Raw genomic sequence first — 19,503 nt, forward strand, 5'->3', positions numbered from 1 at the left:
GTCTCTGAGGAGGCGACATTTGAGCAGAGATGTGAATGGAGTAAGGAAGCAAGACAGTCAAATGTCTAGGGGAAGAACATTCCAGAAGGGGCCCTAACAAGGGGCATATGTCCTGAGATGGGAATACAGTGGGTGTGTTTGAGAACAGAGTGTGGTAAGCAAGGAATGAGGGAGGGGTGACCGGATTGATCACGCAGGGCCTTGTGGGCCACAACAGGGACCTCTGCATGTTAGGAAGCTGTCAGTACAGTGGTTTCTCAACACTGGCTGCTTTTTAGAATCATCTTAGGATTAAACCATTCTTTAATATCACACATGGGTCTCACTCTAGACCACTGAAATCAGAACTCTGGGGTTGCAGGGGCACCTGGGTGGTTCAGTTGGTTGAGCATCCAACTTCAGCTCAGCTCATCGTCTCATGGTTCATGGGTTCGAGCCCCACATCAGGCTTGCTGCCGTCAGCGTGGAGCCTGCTTCAGATCCTCTGTCCCCTCTCTCCCCCTGCCCCTCCTCCACTTGTGCTCTTTCAAAAATAAATAAACATTAAAAAAAAAAAAAAACTGGGGTTGCAGCCTGGGCATCTGTTTTGTTTTGTTTTTTTTCTGAATGCCCCCGGGGACTCTAATAAAGAACCAAGGTTGAAAACCACAGCATTTGGTACCGTGTGAAAACACAATAGAGACTGTAAAACCATGCAAACACTATGATTAATGATAATATGTGCCTTTCTGGAACAACAACTTTTAGATCTAGCAAGTGCACGGAAATGTACTGTGGTTCATTAAAGACAACTATTTAAAACTATGAACTTTCCGTTGGAACTCCCGCCTCCCATCAGCAGGAATGAATCTTTCCTGGGGAAAATGCAATTTCGAAAGCATCGTGAGTCACTCGAAGCTGTGATGGCTGGCATAATAATATCAGCATGGCGACAGAGCTAACACACAGGTGTGTTTCTCTTCCTGTACACTTTGCAGGTGTGTGTGGATAGAAATATCTGCAAGCCAAGGTTTGGAGTCCCTCCATGCTATTGTTGTAACAGGTGTAATGAGATGCGGGTGGTCACACGTCTGTGAACCACAAAACACCTCTCACATCCTTTGCCCTTCCTCTTGGCCCTTTGCTCTCTGGTTCTGTTCACGTTAGCATGTGACCTGCCAAAGGAATCCCCGGAAAAGAGAAGACTAGTTTATTTGAGCAAACACGTGTTAACTTCCCCTGGGTGGTGGAAAATGCGTCAGGGGGTCTCCTACAGAACATTCTCAGTGGTGCTTAGAACCTCTGGCACAGGCATGTATAATTTTTAGATCATTTTTGCAAGCAAGGGATGCCAGCCTAGGTCACTGTGCATTTTCTTCGATGTATCACCACATCTGCCCAGAGCAGCTACGAATAATCTATACAAATGTCCTGCTTGGACCTCATTTTGTTAGAAAATAAAGTGTGATGTGATTCCCTCACGGCCTGAGTTGGGCTCCCCATCTTTGCCCTGGAGAGATTACCAACAGGTTAGAATATTCCCTCCATTTGCTGGAACTCTGTTTTCTTGGCCATCCTCCTTCCCGACCGTCAACTGTCACTGCGCCAGCAACAGCGGCCCAGGCCCACAAAGCCTGAGGTGTAGATGGCATTGACGTGGCCCACCCGCAGGCTGAAGGTTGAAATCCATGTGGATAAAAAGCAACTATCCGTTGGGTGTGGCATTTATTAGAGACTAAAGTACAGCCTTCTGACTGGTCTCTGAAATTGCTGTCTCCTTGCAATGACAAAAACTTAAAAAACAAACCCCAAAGAATGGTGGGCCCTAAAGCAAGGGGGTTTGGGCAGCAGAAATAGAAAACCGCACCTAGGGAGGTGGGAGAAGCAGAGTCCGGCTCTCACATCACTGTTCCCTTGATCGCTAGTCTGGCAAGACTGAATGCAGAAGGGCGGGGCTCCTCCTACCTCATAAGGAGACAGATAACTTTTACGAGACAGATGAATGCCCCCGGGGTCCCCAGTCGGCTTCTAGAGGACTGCGTGCATGAAATTCATCTACACCCACCTCGACGAAAATGTCCAAACCCGCTCCGCCATCCTGAATACTCTGTACGCGTACAGTGTATTTTTAAAAGTAAGTTTTTACCTTTTATCAAGCCAGTACCTGCAAAGTCTAAAAAGGCAAAGATTCGTTTGGAAAAATCATAGTCTTCTGGTTTTTCTGCCCGGGCCGCTTCACGCTCCCCAGGGGCAACCGCCTTGAACCCTTCCGCCTCGCTGCTTACCTCCAAATGGCAGGCTTCGCCAGCTCCTGGTGGGTTTCTGGGTTTTAAGCTGCGTTCACTTCCTACAGCAGAGAATGAGAATTTAGCTCTTCCTTACGAACACCCTGCGGTTCGTGGCAGCTACAAACGCACGCTGCGTGAGCCGTGTGGTGATTTCAGTTAGACTAATAGGCGCTGTTCCATTACTGCGCTCATGTCAGTGTGATTCCGCAGAAGCCACACGGTACGCCGTGATTCGTTGTCCCTTCCAGGCACGATATCGCAGTTTGTTTGCTCTGGCGTTAATCATTCCTTTTCAAATTTGTTTATTTTTCCACATATTTTTACAAATTAAACCTCCAGGGGCCCCCTGGGTGGCTGAGGCTGTTCAGCAGCTGACCGACTCTTGATTTTGGCTCAGGTCATGACCTCAGGTCCGTGAGTTCAAGCCCCACGTGGGGCTCTGCACCGGCAGTGCAGATCTCCCGTCTTCTTTCTCAGCGCCCCCCCTCTCCACTCGGGCACGTGTGTGCGCGTGTGCCCGCATGTGCTCTCTCAAAAATAAAAACTGAAAGAAAAACACAAATTCAACCTCCAAAACTCCCTCAGTTTAGTAAATCTCTTCGCAATATGACCAAATACACTAAGTGTTCTATCAATTTCATCATCTGAAAGAGGTTTCTTCTAGGGACACCTGGGTGGCTCAATTGGTTGAGCGTCTGACTCTTGATTTCAGCTTAGGTCATGATCTCATGGTCCATGGGATCGAGCCCTGTGCTCTTGAGCGCCTGCATGCACTCTCACTTGTGCTCTCGCTCTCTCTCTCTCTCTCTCTCAAAAATAAACATTAAAAAGGTTTTTTCTGGAACCTCCTGAAGGATTTGTTACCAGAGAAACACAGGCCCAAGATGGAGCCACTTGCGCTCAGGACAGCAAACCAAGACTTAATTGCAATTTCAACCTCTGCAGTGGAATTTTAAGCCAATTAATCTGGAATTTTCTGGTCAGCACCTGTGAGGTAATCTGTGCCTGGGCCCTCTCCATCCCCTGAAGGAAGATGAGGTCATCTGCACGATAAGACCCTCTGAAGGAAGTTGACTTTGCCAGAAACAGTTCTTTCATTTCTTGAGCTAATAACTTTTTGCCTGCCTTCGCTTCCATTTTGTACACCGCCTTGGGGAGCCCCTCCCCTCCTTGCTGGATGGATGCTGCCTGATTCTGAATCTCTTAATAAAGCCAATTAGATTTGCAAATTCACTTGGTTGAATTTTGTTTTTTAACAGATGCCAATCTGTAGGCCAAAAAGATCCTTGTTAGAGGGTCTTAAAATTGCCATCACCTCTTTGTTACCTCCCATGTCGTGTATTTCATAGCCTCTTTTCTCTTATTCCTTTTTTTTTGGTTGGGCACTTTTCTATGGTTGATTCCTAAGAAGTGGCCATGTGAAGTAAATTTTTTCTAGGGTTTTGCATGTCTGTCTGAAAGCCTTTTTTAAGTTATTTATTTTGAGAGAGAGAGAGAGTGAGTAAGAGGGTGTGTGTGTATGTGTGTGTGTGTGCATGTGCATCAGGGAGGGGCAGAGAGAGAGAGAGGGAGAATCCCAAGCAGGCCCCCCACTGTCAGAACGGAGCCTGATGAGGGGCTCAATATCATGTCCATGAGATTATGACCTGAGCTGAAACCAAAACCTGGATGCTTAACCAACTGAGCCACTCAGGGGCACCCCACATGTCTGAAAGCTTTTTATTCTACTCTGCTGTTTGCTTCACATTTGGCTGGGTGTGGAGTTCCAATTGGGAGCCATTTTCCCTGGTAATGGGAATTCTGGGACCATCTCCATGTCTCTGAGCTTTTCAGTGTCACTATTGAAAAGCTGAAGCTAGGGGTGCCTGGGTGGCTCAGTCAGTTAAGCGTCCGACTTCGGCTCAGGTCATGATCTCGCGGTCCATGAGTTCAAGCCCCGCGTCGGGTTCTGTGCTGACAGCTCAGAGCCTGGAGCCTGTTTCAGATTCTGTGTCTCCCTCTCCCTGACCCTCCCCCGTTCATGCTGTGTCTCTCTCTGTCTCAAAAATAAAAAAAAAAGTTCAAGCTATTCTGATTATTGACCTTTCCTATGAAAACTATTTTCTCTAGAAGCTTGTAGGATTGTCTCTTGGCTTCTAGGAATTTGAAATTTCATGGTGCTGTAGGAGTCTATTTAGGTATTTATTTATTTACATCCAAGTTAGTTAGCATATAGTGCAACAATGATTTCAGGAGTAGATTCCTTAATGCCCCTTACCCATGTAGCCCATTCCCCTTTCCACAACCCCACCAGCAACCCTCTGTTTGTTCTCTATATTTAAAAGTCTCTTATGTTTTGTCCCCCTCCCTGTTTTTATATTATTTTTGCTTCCCTTCCCTTATATTCACCTGTTTTGTATTTTAAATTCCTCGTACGAGTGAAGTCATATGATATTTATTTTTCTCTGACTAATTTCGCTTAGCATAATACCCTCTAGTTCCATCCACATAGTTGCAAATGGCAAGATTTCATTCTCTTTGATTGCTGAGTAAAACTCCATTGTATGTATATATACCATCTCTTCTTTATCCATTCATCCATCGATGGACATTTGGGCTCTTTCCATACTTTGACTATTGTTGATAGTGCTGCTATAAATATGGGGGTGCATGTGTCCCTTCGAAACAGCACACTTGTATCCCTTAGATAAATACCTAGTAGTGCAATTGCTGGGTCGTAGGGTAGTTCTATTTTTAATTTTTTGAGGAAACTCCATACTGTTTTCCAGAGTGGCTGCACCAGTTTGCCTTCCCACCAGTAGTGCAAAAGAGATCCTCTTTCCTCCACATCCTCACCAACATCTGTTGTTACCTGAGTTGTTAATGTTAGTCATTCTGACAGGTGTGAGGTGGTATCTCATTGTGGTTCTGATTTGTATTTCCCTAATAATGAGTGTGTTGAGCATTTTTTCACGTGTCTATTAGCCATCTGGATGTCATCTTTGGAGAAGTGTCTATTGTTGTCTTTTTTCCCATTTCTTCGCTGGATTATTTGGTTTTTGGGTGTTGAGTTTGATAAATTCTTTATAGATTTTGAATACGAATCCTTTATCTGATATGTCGTTTGCGAATATCTTCTCCCATTCCGTCAATTGCCTTTTAGTTTTGCTGATTGTTTCCTTCGCTGTGAGAAGCTTTTTATTTTGATGAGGTCCCAATAGTTCATTTTTGCTGTGGTTTCCCTGGCCTCCAGAGATATATTGAGTAGGAAATTGCTGCGGCCAAGGTCAAAGAGGTTTTTGCCTGCTTTCTCCTCTAGGATTTAGATGGCTTCCTGTCTTATGTTTAGGTCTTTCATCCATTTTGAGCTTATTTTTGTGTATGGTGTAAGAAAGTGGTCCAGGCTTATTCTTCTGAAAGTCGCTGTCCAGTTTTCCCAGCACCACTTGCTGAAGAAACTGTCTTTATTCCATTGGATATTCTTTCCTGCTTTGTCAAAGATTAGTTGACCATACGTTTGTGGGTCCATTTCTGGGTTCTCTGTTCTGTTCCATTGATCTGAGTGTCTGTTTTTGTGCCAGTACCATACTGTCTTGATGATTACAGCTTTGTAATACATCTTGAAGTCTGGGATTGCGATGCATCCAGCTTTGGTTTTCTTTTTCAGGTTTGCTTTGGCTATTCAGGATCTTTTCTGGTTCCATACAAATTTTAGGATTGTTTGTTCTAGCTCTGTGGAGAACACTGGTGTTATGTTGATAGGGATTGCGAGTCCATCTTTTAAATTTTAATTCCAGTTAACACAGTGTTATATTACTTTCAGGTGTACAATATAGTGATTCAGCACGACAGGTGCACCCCCAAATCCCCATCACCTAATTAACCCATCCCTCCCAGGTGTGGGTCTATTTTTATCTGTTGTGCTGGATGCTCTGTGGGCCCTTTTGATCTGGAAACTCCTGTCCTTTGATTCTGGGTCATTTTCATAAATTGTTTAAAATCCTCTTCTCTCCATTTCCTCTGCTCTCTCTAGAACTCCTGTTATTTAGATTTTCCTCCTCTTTGACCAGACTCTAGGGTGTTTTTTTTTTATCCTTTGTCTCCTACTTTTTTGTTTTGTTTTACTTTTGAGAAATCCTCAGTTTATGTTCCAAACTCTCTCATGCATTTTTTCCTCAATTTCTGCCATCATGTCTTTAACCCAGAGTCTTCCCAATGAGTGGACTTGTCACGATCAGATCCAGCTTCTGTTTCACGATGGCTGCTCTTCTCCCAACTTCTAGACTACCACTCTGGGTATCTTGAAGTCTTCTTCCCCTGTATTGTGTCTCTTCCTTCCCTCCAAGTTGGTTTTTTCTGAGTTGCTTGTTTCTTAGCCTGTTTCTCAAATGGCACATTTCCTCAAATACCTTCTGATTCTTGGCTGTCTGCTCGGATTTAAGAGAAGAGCCCTAAAGCGCTGATTGGAAGCTCCATGCACGTGACTGTGATCTCCACATAGGGAAATCTGGATGAGCCATTTTATTGCAGAAACCCAGAAGGTGGCATTTTTAGATTTTTTTTTCCCTTCAGCTGATCCAAACCAGAGGGTGGAAGCATGACAGGAAGGAGGGAGGAGGAGGACGTGCCCACATTCAGTATGGAAACCTTCATTTACGCCGCCCCATTGTTTGTTATCCAGTACTCTACCCAATGGTCCGTGTATCCCCTGAGCCTGTGACCCTTGGTTTTATCCCCTCCAGAGACTACACCACCACACAGAAGCATCCATCTGTGTAGCGGGAGGAGGACTTAAGGATCAAATTCCTACCTGTTGCCCTATCGTCACCTCAACTTCCTAAGGTGCTGGTGCTGCTGACTCCTCAGATGCATGTGCGTGTGTGTGCATGTGTAAACGTGTGTGTGTGTGTACGCATGCAATTTGAGTTGTTCTGTAGCTTCCCTACTACTGGCTTTGGATCTTGCTTTCTGAAGTCGGCTAAGTTACCATTCATCTATCTGCTGTTCGGCTTCCAAAATTGTCAATATTGTCTTCTCTCCAATTCTTGTGAGTTTATACATTTAAAAATATATATTTTACCATCTTTACTGTCATTTAGTGAGTTTAAGGAGGGAGTAGATATAAATATTTGTATTCAGTCCCTGTCTCTATCCAGAAGTCCTAATTGCAGCCTTCTTTTTATTGAATATGCTTTCTGTCTCTACTCTTTCCAACAGTCTGTTCACAACACTTGGAAAAGCTGCCTTGTCCCCCCGGTGTGGTTCCCTGACCTGTTTTCCCCAAAGCCATCTTCCAGACCCTCACAGTTTAGCTTGCCACACGCTCTCCTTCCGTGGGACTTCTAGGCACACGCCAGCTTGTGGCATCTACTCGGGACAGACCTGATGGGGCTGAAAACCCAGGGGTCTAGGAAGAGAGGAAGTATTCCCCATCGACATCCTGACACTGAGAACCAGACAGCCTCCAGTTCTCACCTGGCCATCTTGTATCCAAGAAAACTGCTTTCTGATTTTGTTTTGGGTTTTTTTTGTTCTATCTTCTTAGTCATTTAGAAACAAGAGAAAGGAAAAAAAAAACACAACCCAGCTGCAAGTGACAGAAACCCAAACCCAAACCAACTTAGGTCACATAAGCATGGTTAGGCTTACATGATTCAAAGTCTGAGGTGGGCCAGCCTTCAGGGCTCATTGACCCAGTTGTTCTATGATGTCATCAGTGGCCAAGTCTTTTCATTTTATTTCAGTTTCCTGTCCACATTATTCTCTCTCTCTCTCTTTCTCTCTTTCTCTTTTTGAGAGGGAGACAGACAGTCAGAGAATCTTAAGCAGTCTCCATGCTCAGCACAGAGCCCAGTGTGGGGCTCGATTCCATGACCCTGGGATCAGGACCTGAACAGAAATCAAGAGTCAGACACTCAACCAGTGACTCAACCAGAGTCAGGCACCCCTATCCACATTATTCTTGTCTTATTTGGAAACCAGCTCCGGTCATGGTTATAGGAAGGCTATGCCAGTAGTAGACCTTCCTTTGTCATGGTCAATGTGAGCGTGCATGCATGGGGGTGGAGTGAGGGGAGAAGGAAAGGAACGGAGGGAGAGGGAGAGGGGCACAAAGGAGGAGACTTTTCCCCAAATTCCACCCCTTCATGGTTGGGTGGACATATGTCACATGCCATCTGTGTTAACAGGGAATGCCAGGCATAGTTGGCTCTGTTCTAGGAGGTGGGGAGAGTCTACCAGGAGACCAGAGCAGAACAGGGCAAAGGAAATGAATACCTTAAAACTGGAGTGGTGACTGGGGCGCCTGGCTGGCTCAGTTAGTAGGCTGATCTCAGAACTGTGGGTTCGAGTCCCACATTGGGTATTGAGATTACTTACAAATATATATAAAATCTTGAAAAAGAAAACAACAACACAGAACTGTAGTGGTGGCAATGTTACCAAGACAGAAAGAAGAATTTCTGGGGGATAGTGTTTGAGGTCATTGGGAAATCAAGTAGGAGAACAACGTGAAGAAAGTGAAGCAAGCAGGAGGACTAATGGAGGAGAACAGGGGGGCCTGAGAACCTGGAGGGAGAGAAGAGCCCACTCGGGACACCATATCCATTGAGCCCTGTTGTGGGTTGAGCTGTACCCTCCAAAAATATATATTGACATCCTAACCCCTTGTGCCTATGAATGTGACCTTATTTGGAAATAGGGTCTTTGCAGATGTCCTCAAATTAAGATGAAGTCACACTGGGGAACCTGAGTGGCTCAGTCAGTGAAGTGTCTGACTCTTGATTTTGGCTCAGGTCGTGATCTACAATTTGTGAGTTCAAGCCCCGAGTTGTGCTCCATGCTGATGGTGTGGAGCCTGCTTGGGATTCTCTCTCCCTCTCGCTCTGCCCCTCCCCCACAGAGAGGAGCCTGCCTGTGAAGAGGGAGCAGAGATTGGAGTCACACAGCTGCAGGCCAAGGGCTTCTGGCCGCACCAGAAGCTGAGAGAAGTGCCCAGAGGAGTCTCCCCTAGGGCCTCCCAAGAGAGCACAAGAGAGCACAGCCCTGTCGGCAGCCGACACCTTGATTTTAGAGTCCAAGACTCCAGATTGTAAGGGAACAAATCTCTGCTGTGTAAAGTCACTCTGCCATGGATATTTGTCACAGCAGTCCTAGGAAATGAGCACAGGCCCCCAGCAGAAAACAGATGGCACGCTCAAACGGGAAATGAGAAGCGTCTCTACAGTGTGGGTAAAGTTGGTGGGACCAACATGACACGAGTAAGCACTGGACCTAGGAAAGACCTCACCAGTGCCAGAATTCAGGGGCAAGGTGGGAGCTGTCACTGACAGCCAGAAGGAGCACTCAGCTGTAGGAGATGCAGCCAACCAAGGCAGTCTGGAAAGGGGACTTCTGGACTTCCTTTGCCGCCTCTCTGTCCTTGGCTGAATCCACCAGAAGCCAGAGCAAGGAAGACACTGATGCTGTTCCGATAGACCAGCTTCCTGAGTCAGAGAACAGAATGGAGAGGGGTGGGGACTGGACCCAGGAGGACCTATGGAAAATACCCCTGGGGAAAAAAGAAGAAAACAAGAAATGTGGTTTCAGCTAGAATGTTCTTAGAGAACCAGTCCATACATTTGAAGCTGTTCCCAAAAGTAAGGTGTCCAAGAAAGAGAGCCAATGAATATGACAATAAGGGATGTTAGCCACATTTCCATGTGTCTATGCAGACTTCAGATTACCACAGTGTCTGGTTCTCTAAACTATCAAAAGGCGGGGGGAGGGATACTGAGGGGATAGACAGGCTTCAAACCAGAGCTTTCATCAGGGCTGGCTTTGATGTTAGCGCCTTTCTCCTGTTTGTCTCCATAACTCCTCATAAGCCATGTGTCTTCTGGAGAAATGTGTTCATCAGGTTTTCTCATCCCTGCCAACCAGCTGATGGTAATTAGCTTCTTGGTTTCCCTACCTGGAATGGGCCTTAAGCAGCCATAAGAATGGGGTGGGGGTGGTTTAGGAGCTGGGAGCCAGTGCTTCCTTCAGACCCCAACTGGCTGCTCCAAGCAACCCACCTGGCCTTGCCTGGGTTTTGGTCCTGCCCCTGGAAATGGTCACTACAGCCGCCAGTAGCTTATTCTTAACAACTCAGGACTCATTCACATCTCAGACTTAGGCTAGCATATTATCATGGAAATCATTCAGGTACTTTATTATAGCATAGAAGGCAGGACTTTTAATATCTAAATGAAATAATGAGAACTGAAAAAATATACATTAGAATAAAGCAAATAACCAAATTCCAGTAAAAACTGGATTGCTGTGCCTTCTATCAGTTTAAATTTATGAACCCAACATTTCCAAGGACAGAGGACTCAGAATTATCATAATGGCTCTGATACAGAACAAAACCATCCATTACTATCTCTTCCTGCATAAGCTGGGCTTTCATCCTCATTAAATTGTAAAAATGATGAAGTAGTGGCCTCCATGAGAAATGTAAAATGTTTTCAATTAAAAGATACACTTGAGGGAGAGGATTTTATTTATAGATGATCATTACCGTGTTAGTCAAATTCATGTATCCATGTCCGGCACCCAATAAATCATAATTCTATATTATAAGAATTCTTTCAGGGCACCTGGGTGGACCTATTGGTTGAGCGTCTGACTCTTCATTTGGGCTCAGGTCATGATCCCAGGGTCATGGGATCGAGCCCCAAGTCAGAATCCACTCTGAACGCAGAGCCTGCTTCAGGTTCTCTCTCTCTCCCCCTGCCCTTCTTCCCCGCTTGCGTGCACGCTCGCTCTCTCTCAAAAAAGAATACATAAAATAAAAATCTTAAAAAATAAATGATCTTGAGCTTCCTCACCACAGAGATTCACACATATGAAAATGGTCAGAACTGGGATTTTTTTTGTTCATGTGAGATGAAAGATCACTGCTACCAAAAGAAATAATTATAACAATCACTAACATTTAATGACTTCTTATCGTGCTTGACCCACGTGCATGACTTCATTTAATCTTCAGGGCAGCCCTCTGGGGTGTGTTCTTTTTTTTTTTTTTTTAATGTTTATTTTTGAGAGGGATAGAGCGAGCGGGAGTGGGGGAGGGGCAGAGAGAGAGGAAGACACAGAATCTAAAGCAGGGTCCGGGCTTCGAGCTGTCAGCACAGAGCCCAATGCGGGGCTGAAACCACGAACCTTGAGATCATGACCTGAGTCAAAGTCAGCCACTCAACCAACTGAGCCACCCAGGAGCCCTGGGGTGTGTTCTATTTTAATGACAGGCCATGTTTTGGCTACTATGCTTTTCATCCCAAGGTTTAATAGGGTTTTCCTTTCATTTATTTAAACAAAATCCAAAATTTGGTTTTAAGAAGACATGTAGTTCGGCTGTAAATTACTAAAGACCTGGATTACAAGTTTGGCCATGAGAACCTAGAAAAAGGGAACATTCACCAATGAAGTTATAGATTCTCTTGAAATTGATTTGTAAAATTAGCATGTTCCATATAAAATACAAGGTTTTGTCTGATTGATTGACTTTGAGAACTAGATTAATTCTAAAGGTTACATGGACAAATAAGCATGTAAGAACACCAGGAAAAGTCTAATCAAGAGGGGCATTGAGGAAGGACTCCCCTATGAAGTGATGTCAACAACCAGGAAGGGTCAGAGATTTTAACCTTCCTGCAAGCTTACAAGTTAGCCCCCTACAGGTTCATGATATGATAGAAGATACAAGATTCCTGGCTAAAGCAAAGTGTCAGCATTATCAACATTTTCCTGGATGTGTTCCCTAAACCCTAGTTTCCACAGGTGACATGAATACAGCCATGTAGGTTGCCTGACAGGGGAGAAACTCTGAACTTAGGGAGCCCAAATCTTTTATAACAGACGGGAACATGCCTGCCCTTTGCTTCCGGGAGACATGATCTCTGTCTTCCAACACTGTTTGTTATACACATATCCTTTAAAGGAAGCCCAGAACAAAGGCATCATCAGCTCAAAGGATGTGCAAATTTTTTTTAAGGTTTTTTTTTTTTTAATTTTTTTAATGTTTGTTTATTCTTGAGAGAGAGACAGACAGACCACAAGTGAGGGAGGGGCAGAGGGAGAGGGAGACACAGAATCCAAAGCAGGCTCCCGGCTCTGAGCTGTCAGCACAGAGCCAGACATAGGGCTCAAACTCATGAGCCGTGAGATCGTGACTTGAGTAGAAATCAGACGCCCAACTGACTGAGCCGCCCAGGCCCCGCCCCCCCCAAGTTTCTTTATTTTTCAGGGAGAGAGCACAAGCTGGGAAGGGGCAGAGTGAAAGGGAGGGATACAGAATCCAAACCAGGCTCCAGGCTCTGAGCTGCCAGCACAGAGCCCGATGTGGGGCTTGAACCCATGAGCTATGAGATCATGACCTGAGCCAAAGTCAGATGCTCAACCAACTGAGCCTCCCAGGCACCCCTCAAAAAATGTGCAAAAATGCAAGAAACACACAGACAATTGTCTCCAGGAGATAGCACAAGATATTATGGAAGCCCTATAATTAAACAGGGACTATGGGCCATGAAAAGACAAATAAATGGAATAGAATACAAAAATCAAAGTGGAGCCAGATTATATGGGAATTTAGAATTTGATAAAGGTATCATATCAAATCATTGGGAGAAAACATGGACTTTTGACAAATGGTGATAAGAAAATAAAGTCATCTGGGAAAAAATCAGGTTGGCTCCATATGTCACAATGTACTTGGTATAAGTTCCAAATGAAGCAAAGACTTACAAAATGAAATTATGTGGAATTGATGAGATATTACACCAAAATAATAATTATATATCATACTTCTGGGAAACAGTGGAAGAATTTAGCTTTATCTGCATTTTCCTGGTTGTTGTTTTTTTTTTAATTTTTTTTTCAACGTTTTTTATTTATTTTTGGGACAGAGAGAGACAGAGCATGAACGGGGGAGGGGCAGAGAGAGAGGGAAATACAGAATCGGAAACAGGCTCCAGGCTCCGAGCCCTCAGCCCAGAGCCCGACGCGGGGCTCGAACTCACGGACCGCGAGATCGTGACCTGGCTGAAGTCGGATGCTTAACCGACTGCGCCACCCAGGCGCCCCCCTGGTTTTTTTTTTTTTAACGGCTGACAAATGTAGAAGGAATGATAGAGTTAGAACACTGCCATTTTGAATCATCACGGTCATGATCAATTAAAGCTAAAATAATCAATGTATGGTCAAACCATTGGATAGAAGTTTGAGGAGTGTGATAGTTAATTGTATGTCAACTTGGCTAGGCCAGTCTGAATGTCCCTGTAAAGGTATTTTTTAGATGAGATTGACATTGAAATCACTAGACTAAGTAAAGCAGATTGTCCTCCATGATATGGGTGGGCCTCATCCAACCCTTTGAAGGCCGTAAAAGAAAAAGACGGAAGTCTCCCAAAGAAGTGGGAATTCTGTCTCCAGCCTTCCAGCCTATCCTGCAGATTTTGGACTCAACAACTACCATGACTGTGTGAGCCAACTTCTTAAAATCAATCTTTCCTCCCTCTTTCTCTCTCCATACATATACATGCACATCATTGGTTTTATTTCCCCAGAAAACCCTGACAAATACAATGGATTACAGGCTATTCACATATCTCAAAGTATATCCTGCAGTTAACTTATTAACTGCAAAGGGAAAAAAGGGAACTTTGCTGTGGAGACATCTGAAGGGGATTACCTTAACTGAGTGATCCCAGTAACGGGATGAACAAACATCATCATGTGCCCCCTAATGCAATGCACTGAGAAAGATCCAATATCACTGATGTAGGAGCCCTTCCAAAAATGAACCAACTGATTCTAATCAAGAGGAAAGCTTGATTTGATTGTTCCCTGGAACATAGTACAAAGCAAATGGCCTCTACTCTTTAATACAAAACGTCAATGTCATTGAAGAGGGAAAAAAAGAAGAAGAAGAAGAGGAAGAAGAAGCCTGAGGAACTGGTCTTGATTAAAGGAAAGAAGGACAAGAGAACTAAATACAAAGTACAAAGTACAATCCTGGAGTAGAGGCTTAGAAAAAAATTGCCTATAAAATACATTACTGGACAAGTGGTTAGCTAATAGAATAGCATTATTATGGTATCCCCTGACTTGGACTAATTGTACTATAATTAGGTAAGAGAATGTCTTTGCTCTTATGAGATACTGTGAGTGAGAGAGAAGGAGGGGCTGGGGAGAGCAGAGAATGAGAGCAAGAAAGCAGTGCGTAAAAATGGCTAAGATCCGTGAACTCAGGTGAAGGTTATATGGAGTTTATCATATTCTATTGTAATCTTATAACTTTTCTGACATCCAAGGGCTTTTTTTTCTTCAGAATAAAAAGTTTAAATTAAAAAAGGAAAATATAAGCATTAGAAATGTTTAAATCAGAGGCATCTGGGTGGCACAGTCGGTTAAGTAACCAACTCTTGATTTTGGCTCAGGTCATGATCTCACGGTTCATGAGTTTGAGCTCCATGTCAGGCTCTGGGCTGAGAACCTGCTTGGGACTCTCTCTCTCCCTCTCTCTGCCCCTCCCCTGCTCATGATCTCTTTCTCTCAAAATAAATAAATTAAACTTAAAAAAAAGAGAAATATTTAAATCAAATATTAAGCATGCTTTGGAAAGACAGACATGGAAGAGTTTCCAATTCATTTAATTATATGGTACATTTTTTTACCTCTACTCCCCACACATATAATCATGATGAACTAAGATATTGTAGCAGTAAGCGGTCCATTTGCACCCCCCCCCCCCAATTTTCCTGGTGTGAGTCCTCCTGGGGTCCTCACTCCCTATTGTATAATCAGTATTATTTCAAGGCCACCTATTATGTGGCTTGGTACAGGACCTATTTTTTAAAATGCTGGTAGCTATGGTATGTTTTTCTTCCTTTACCTGTTTATTCTAAAGATTTCTTAAATTCTGGTGTATTATGTCTTAAAGCTCTGATCAAGTACATTTCTATACTTAATAATATGGCAGCTGTGCCACTGTTATGGGGCTTCAGCTCATGCCAGGTCAGGAGCAGAAGCAGCCTGTGCTGGACAGTTAGCGGTCAGTGCCGGATGGGACAGGCAGTGGGGTCACAGGTTAGGCTCTGAGAGATGGAATCTGGTGATGGTCAGCAGGGGCAGAGCTACAAGGCCCGGTTTTCAAGAGCGGGCTTTGGAGAAACCAAGGCCTCTGGACAAAGGGTGGGGACAAGATGGGGGTCTAGGTGCTAAAATGCTTGTACCAAACGGGGTATTGGCCTCAAAAAAGAAATGCAGATGTTCCTTCCTTGAGAAGGAAGTGGGCGTCAATGACCCCCTCCTGCAAGACTCCTCCCACACAAGCTCTTGAGCTCACAACTTCTTCAGCTTTTTGGTTACCTTTCATCTCTGCCTTCATTGGCCTTCACTCATCACCCACCCCCACTCTGACTTCCCTATAAATCACTCATTTAGAACCATGTAGATTCAGCTGAAGGGTGTCCCCTGTGACTACAGATGCACTGAATGTTTCTTTTGGGTGAATGGAAATGACCAACTGTTAAAATCGATATCCAGGGGCACCTGGGTGGCTCAGTTGGTCAAGCGTCTGACTTCGGCTCAGGTCATGATCTCAGGGTTTGTGAATTTTAGGTCCACATCAGGCTCTGTGGTGTGACCTGATCAGGTGGAGGCCGGTGGTGCCGGCGGTGAAAGAATTCACCCAAGGCAGAACAAAGGAGATGGAAGTTGATTGAATACACGGCAAGGGAGCGTTGGGCATGGTAGCAAGGGAGAGACTATGCCAAGAGGCAGTGGTCGGGGGCTATAGTTAAGGGGGAAGGTGAGCAGGTATGGGAATGTATAGAATTTTCCTTTTTTGGTACCTGTGTCTAGGTGTAAGTAGCACATTGGTCAGCTAGGGCGTATGGATATTTTGAGGTGGGTTGCCTAATGGACCTGTTTGTATTTAGCCGGGGGGTAAGGGTCACTGTGGGCCCTTCTGCCTTACTCAGGTTTCCATTGTTCAGGTTGGTTGCCTAAAACTGTCCTCTACAGTCACCGGGTTATGAAGCTTCCCATCCCCTCCAGTGGCAAGTGACAAAGGTTAAGCTTTATCTATTCTTTAACTCCTAAACTTAATAAAGATTGATCAGTGGTAACAATGCAAGTTCTTTGAAGTAATCCTGCAAACTAAGACTTGTGCCATGCTTTAAAACACAGTGTCTGAGAGTTTTTATTACACATCGATGTTTACTCAAGTTGAAAGTAAGTATTCAGGTATAACAATAAAGGTGAATGGCATGGTTTATATTACTGGCATCACTATGCTGGTCAGAGTTCATGGCAACCTAGGTGCTCAAGGTGTGGGTTCCCGAAAAGACAAAGGAGTTGGCTTCTTGACCTTCCACGGGCACACCTGACTGCACAGCTGAATCACAGATTTTAGCCAAAAGCCGAGACCACAGTTAAGCGTCTTTGCAGCCTTATCTACTACCAGGTATTTTTCAAGAAAGGTTTCCTGGTCTTCCTGCTGAACATTTTTCCAGAAGGCTGAAGCCACCGCCTTGGCCCTCTGCCAACTCAGTAGTCTTTAAGTTTTAGCAAGCACCTGTAGCCCACGTGATTGCTTAACTAAACCTTTCTTTGTATAGATCATGAGTTGTTTCCTAGAAAGACTCAGAACCCAGCCGTCTTACCCAACTTCCCCCCCAGGGCACCAGGACACAACCTCAGAGCACCACGATAATGCCTGTAGCTGGCACCATTGAGTCTGCAGGCAATCAAGTGTGACAGACCACTGTGCTCCCCTTTTACTGATTAACTGCCCTAAAATTCCTTTACAAAATTATTGGGCCAGACAGAAACCTAGGAGTTGGTTTTTGGACAAGAGCTGGCCTTCCCCAGGCAGTCGGCCTCCTAAATAAAGCTCCTATTCCTTTCCAATCAAAACTCATCTCTTGAGTATTGGCTTTTCTCCCTCCCTCCCTCCCTCTCCCTCTCCCTCTCCCTCTCTCCCTTTCTTTTCTTTTCTTTTCTTTTCTTTTCTTTTCTTTTCTTTTCTTTTCTTTTCTTTTCTTTTCTCTTCTCTTCTCTTCTCTCTTCTCTTCTCTTCTCTTCTCTTCTCTTCTCTTCTTTTCTTTTCTTTTTTCTTTCTAGAGAGTATGATCACAAACAGGAGAAGGGCAGAGGGAGAGAGAGAATCTTAAGCAGGCTCTACACCCACCATGGAGAGGCTCTCTTTCAGGAACCATAAGATCATGACCTGAGCTGAAATCAAAAGCAGATGCTTAACTCACTGAACCACCTGGGCACCCCTTGAGTACTGGCCTTTCGAGGGATGGGCAGCCGAACTTGGGTTTTTGGTGGCAAGGTGAGGTACAACAGGATTCAGACCACATGTCAGGTGACACTGCCAGAGCTCACTTCTCTGGGGGGAATGGATGGCTCAGACCCCACATCTTGATGCATTTGTCCTCTCTGTAGGGACAGAGGCAGAGGCAGAATCTGTTCTTTGTCCACACACCGTCGGAGCAATGCCCAACACAAAGCTGGCCATCAATCCTTTCTCGTTGAAGAGGCGAATGAGGTGAACAAGCAAATGAGCAGGAACCTGTAGCAACATCAGCATTTAATTCAAGGTAAGACCAGCAGTTATTTGCCCCGAGGACATCAGGTCATGACCTTTCTGGAGGCAGACGGTTTGACCTTATGATATAATTAAGATCTTTTTCTTTTACTTTTTCTTTTTTTTTTTTTTTTTTTTTTTTTGAGAGAGTGTGCGCACCAGTTTGGGAGGGGAGGAACAGAAAGAGGGGAGATTTTTTTTTTAATTGGGTTTTACTTTTTTTTTTAAGTTTACTTATTTATTTTGAGAGAGGTGGGGGAAGAGCAGAGAGAAAGGGAGAGAATCCCAAGCACAGTGCAGAGCCCAACATGGGGCTCGAACCCACAAACAGTGAGATCATGACCTGAACCAAGGGCTCAGAGTCAGATCTTAATTAACTGAGCCACCCAAGTGCCCTGGGGAGAATATTAAGCAGGCTCTGCGCTCATCTCATGGTGGATCTCATCTCATGACCTTGAGATCATGACCTGAGCCAAAATGGAGTCTGCTTAACTCACTGACCACCCAGGTGTCCCTGGAGATCTTTTTCAACCTCGGATGGCTTTGCTAGAAACCCACCATAGGTGCTTGGGCCTCTGAGGGAATGTTTCAGACACCACAGGATGTCCACTCCTCCAGAGCCCTGGAAGCAATAGCAGGACAGGCAGCGTTTCCAGAGAGGGCCAGGTTCGAGGATCACTCCTTGGAGGGAGGGGGAAGGAATGTGCGCGCAAGGATTGTGATGTTCTGGCGGGTCGCTGTGCTCTGCTTCACAAGCTGCAGCCCCAGCGTCAGCCTTTAGAGCAGGCTTCTTAAATTGCTGGCTGAATTGGCTCTGACTCACCACCTGACTGTTCTTGCTCTTTTTTTCCATTATAGAAACCTTATCTTGTGCGTCAAGATCAGAGATAAAGATGTGAGAATCTAACAGGGTGGGGGCGGGGAGGAGGTTGGGCTGTATGGGGGAGAAGGAAGGGGGGACAGAAGCCCTTATAAATGCCCCCTTCGCCAGGGAGGGTGTCTCTAGCCATCAAAGGAGAGCCCGGTTCCCTCACTGTGGCCGCAGACAGCACAGGGAAGACAGAAACTCACCTGAAATGAGAGCTGCTCCCAGAGCCTGGTGCCATCCCCAGGCTCGCTGGCTGCAGGGCTCCAGCCCAGTCCCTCTAGACCCTGACTCCTGACTCCTGACACAGGGGTAACTTTTGTAAGGGCAAATATAAATTAAAAATTAAAGGCTTAATTCTCCCAGTTGAAAGGAAGGGGGGAAAACACTCCCCTGCCTCACTTTTCTTTCAGAATTCCTTTCTCCATCCTTTCCAAATGCACAGGAATCTTTTTAATGGCCACAGAAGCCACTTGCCAGTCTTACAGCTCAAAGACCCAGGGGGCATCTCTTTGTGTGTGATCATCTAGGAAGGTGACGCCCCAGCTTCCAGTTTTCCTTTTGGGGGAGATGCGCCTAACTTCACCTGACTCCACATCGTGGAACCCACCTGACATAAACGAGTTATCCACTTAGGTGCCCAAGAGAGATGCTTTCTGTCTTTGCAGCCCCTCCAGCTGGTTGCCTGTGATGCTCACACATTCTGGTTTAACGCTGTTCAGTAATAAACCTGTTTTCTTTCTCTTCTACCTTTGTGGAGGGGGTTTGGGGGG

General features: G+C 45.0%; 1 long non-coding RNA gene across 2 annotated transcripts; it reads left to right on the forward strand.

Annotated features, from left to right (window-relative positions):
• The first annotated feature begins 1,982 nt into the window (after nucleotides 1–1,982).
• LOC131520244 (uncharacterized) lies at nucleotides 1,983–19,477 on the forward strand. 2 transcript variants are annotated; one of them, XR_009266005.1, is made up of 4 exons: nucleotides 1,983–2,117; nucleotides 17,730–17,878; nucleotides 18,724–18,760; nucleotides 19,144–19,477. It is a non-coding gene; the product is annotated as an uncharacterized LOC131520244 (long non-coding RNA). The 2 variants fall into 2 exon arrangements; XR_009266007.1 differs by having other exon boundaries at nucleotides 19,176–19,477.
• The last annotated feature ends 26 nt before the right edge of the window (nucleotides 19,478–19,503 follow it).

This window comes from Neofelis nebulosa, chromosome 1 (assembly GCF_028018385.1).
Source record: "Neofelis nebulosa isolate mNeoNeb1 chromosome 1, mNeoNeb1.pri, whole genome shotgun sequence".
Taxonomy (NCBI): domain Eukaryota; kingdom Metazoa; phylum Chordata; class Mammalia; order Carnivora; family Felidae; genus Neofelis; species Neofelis nebulosa.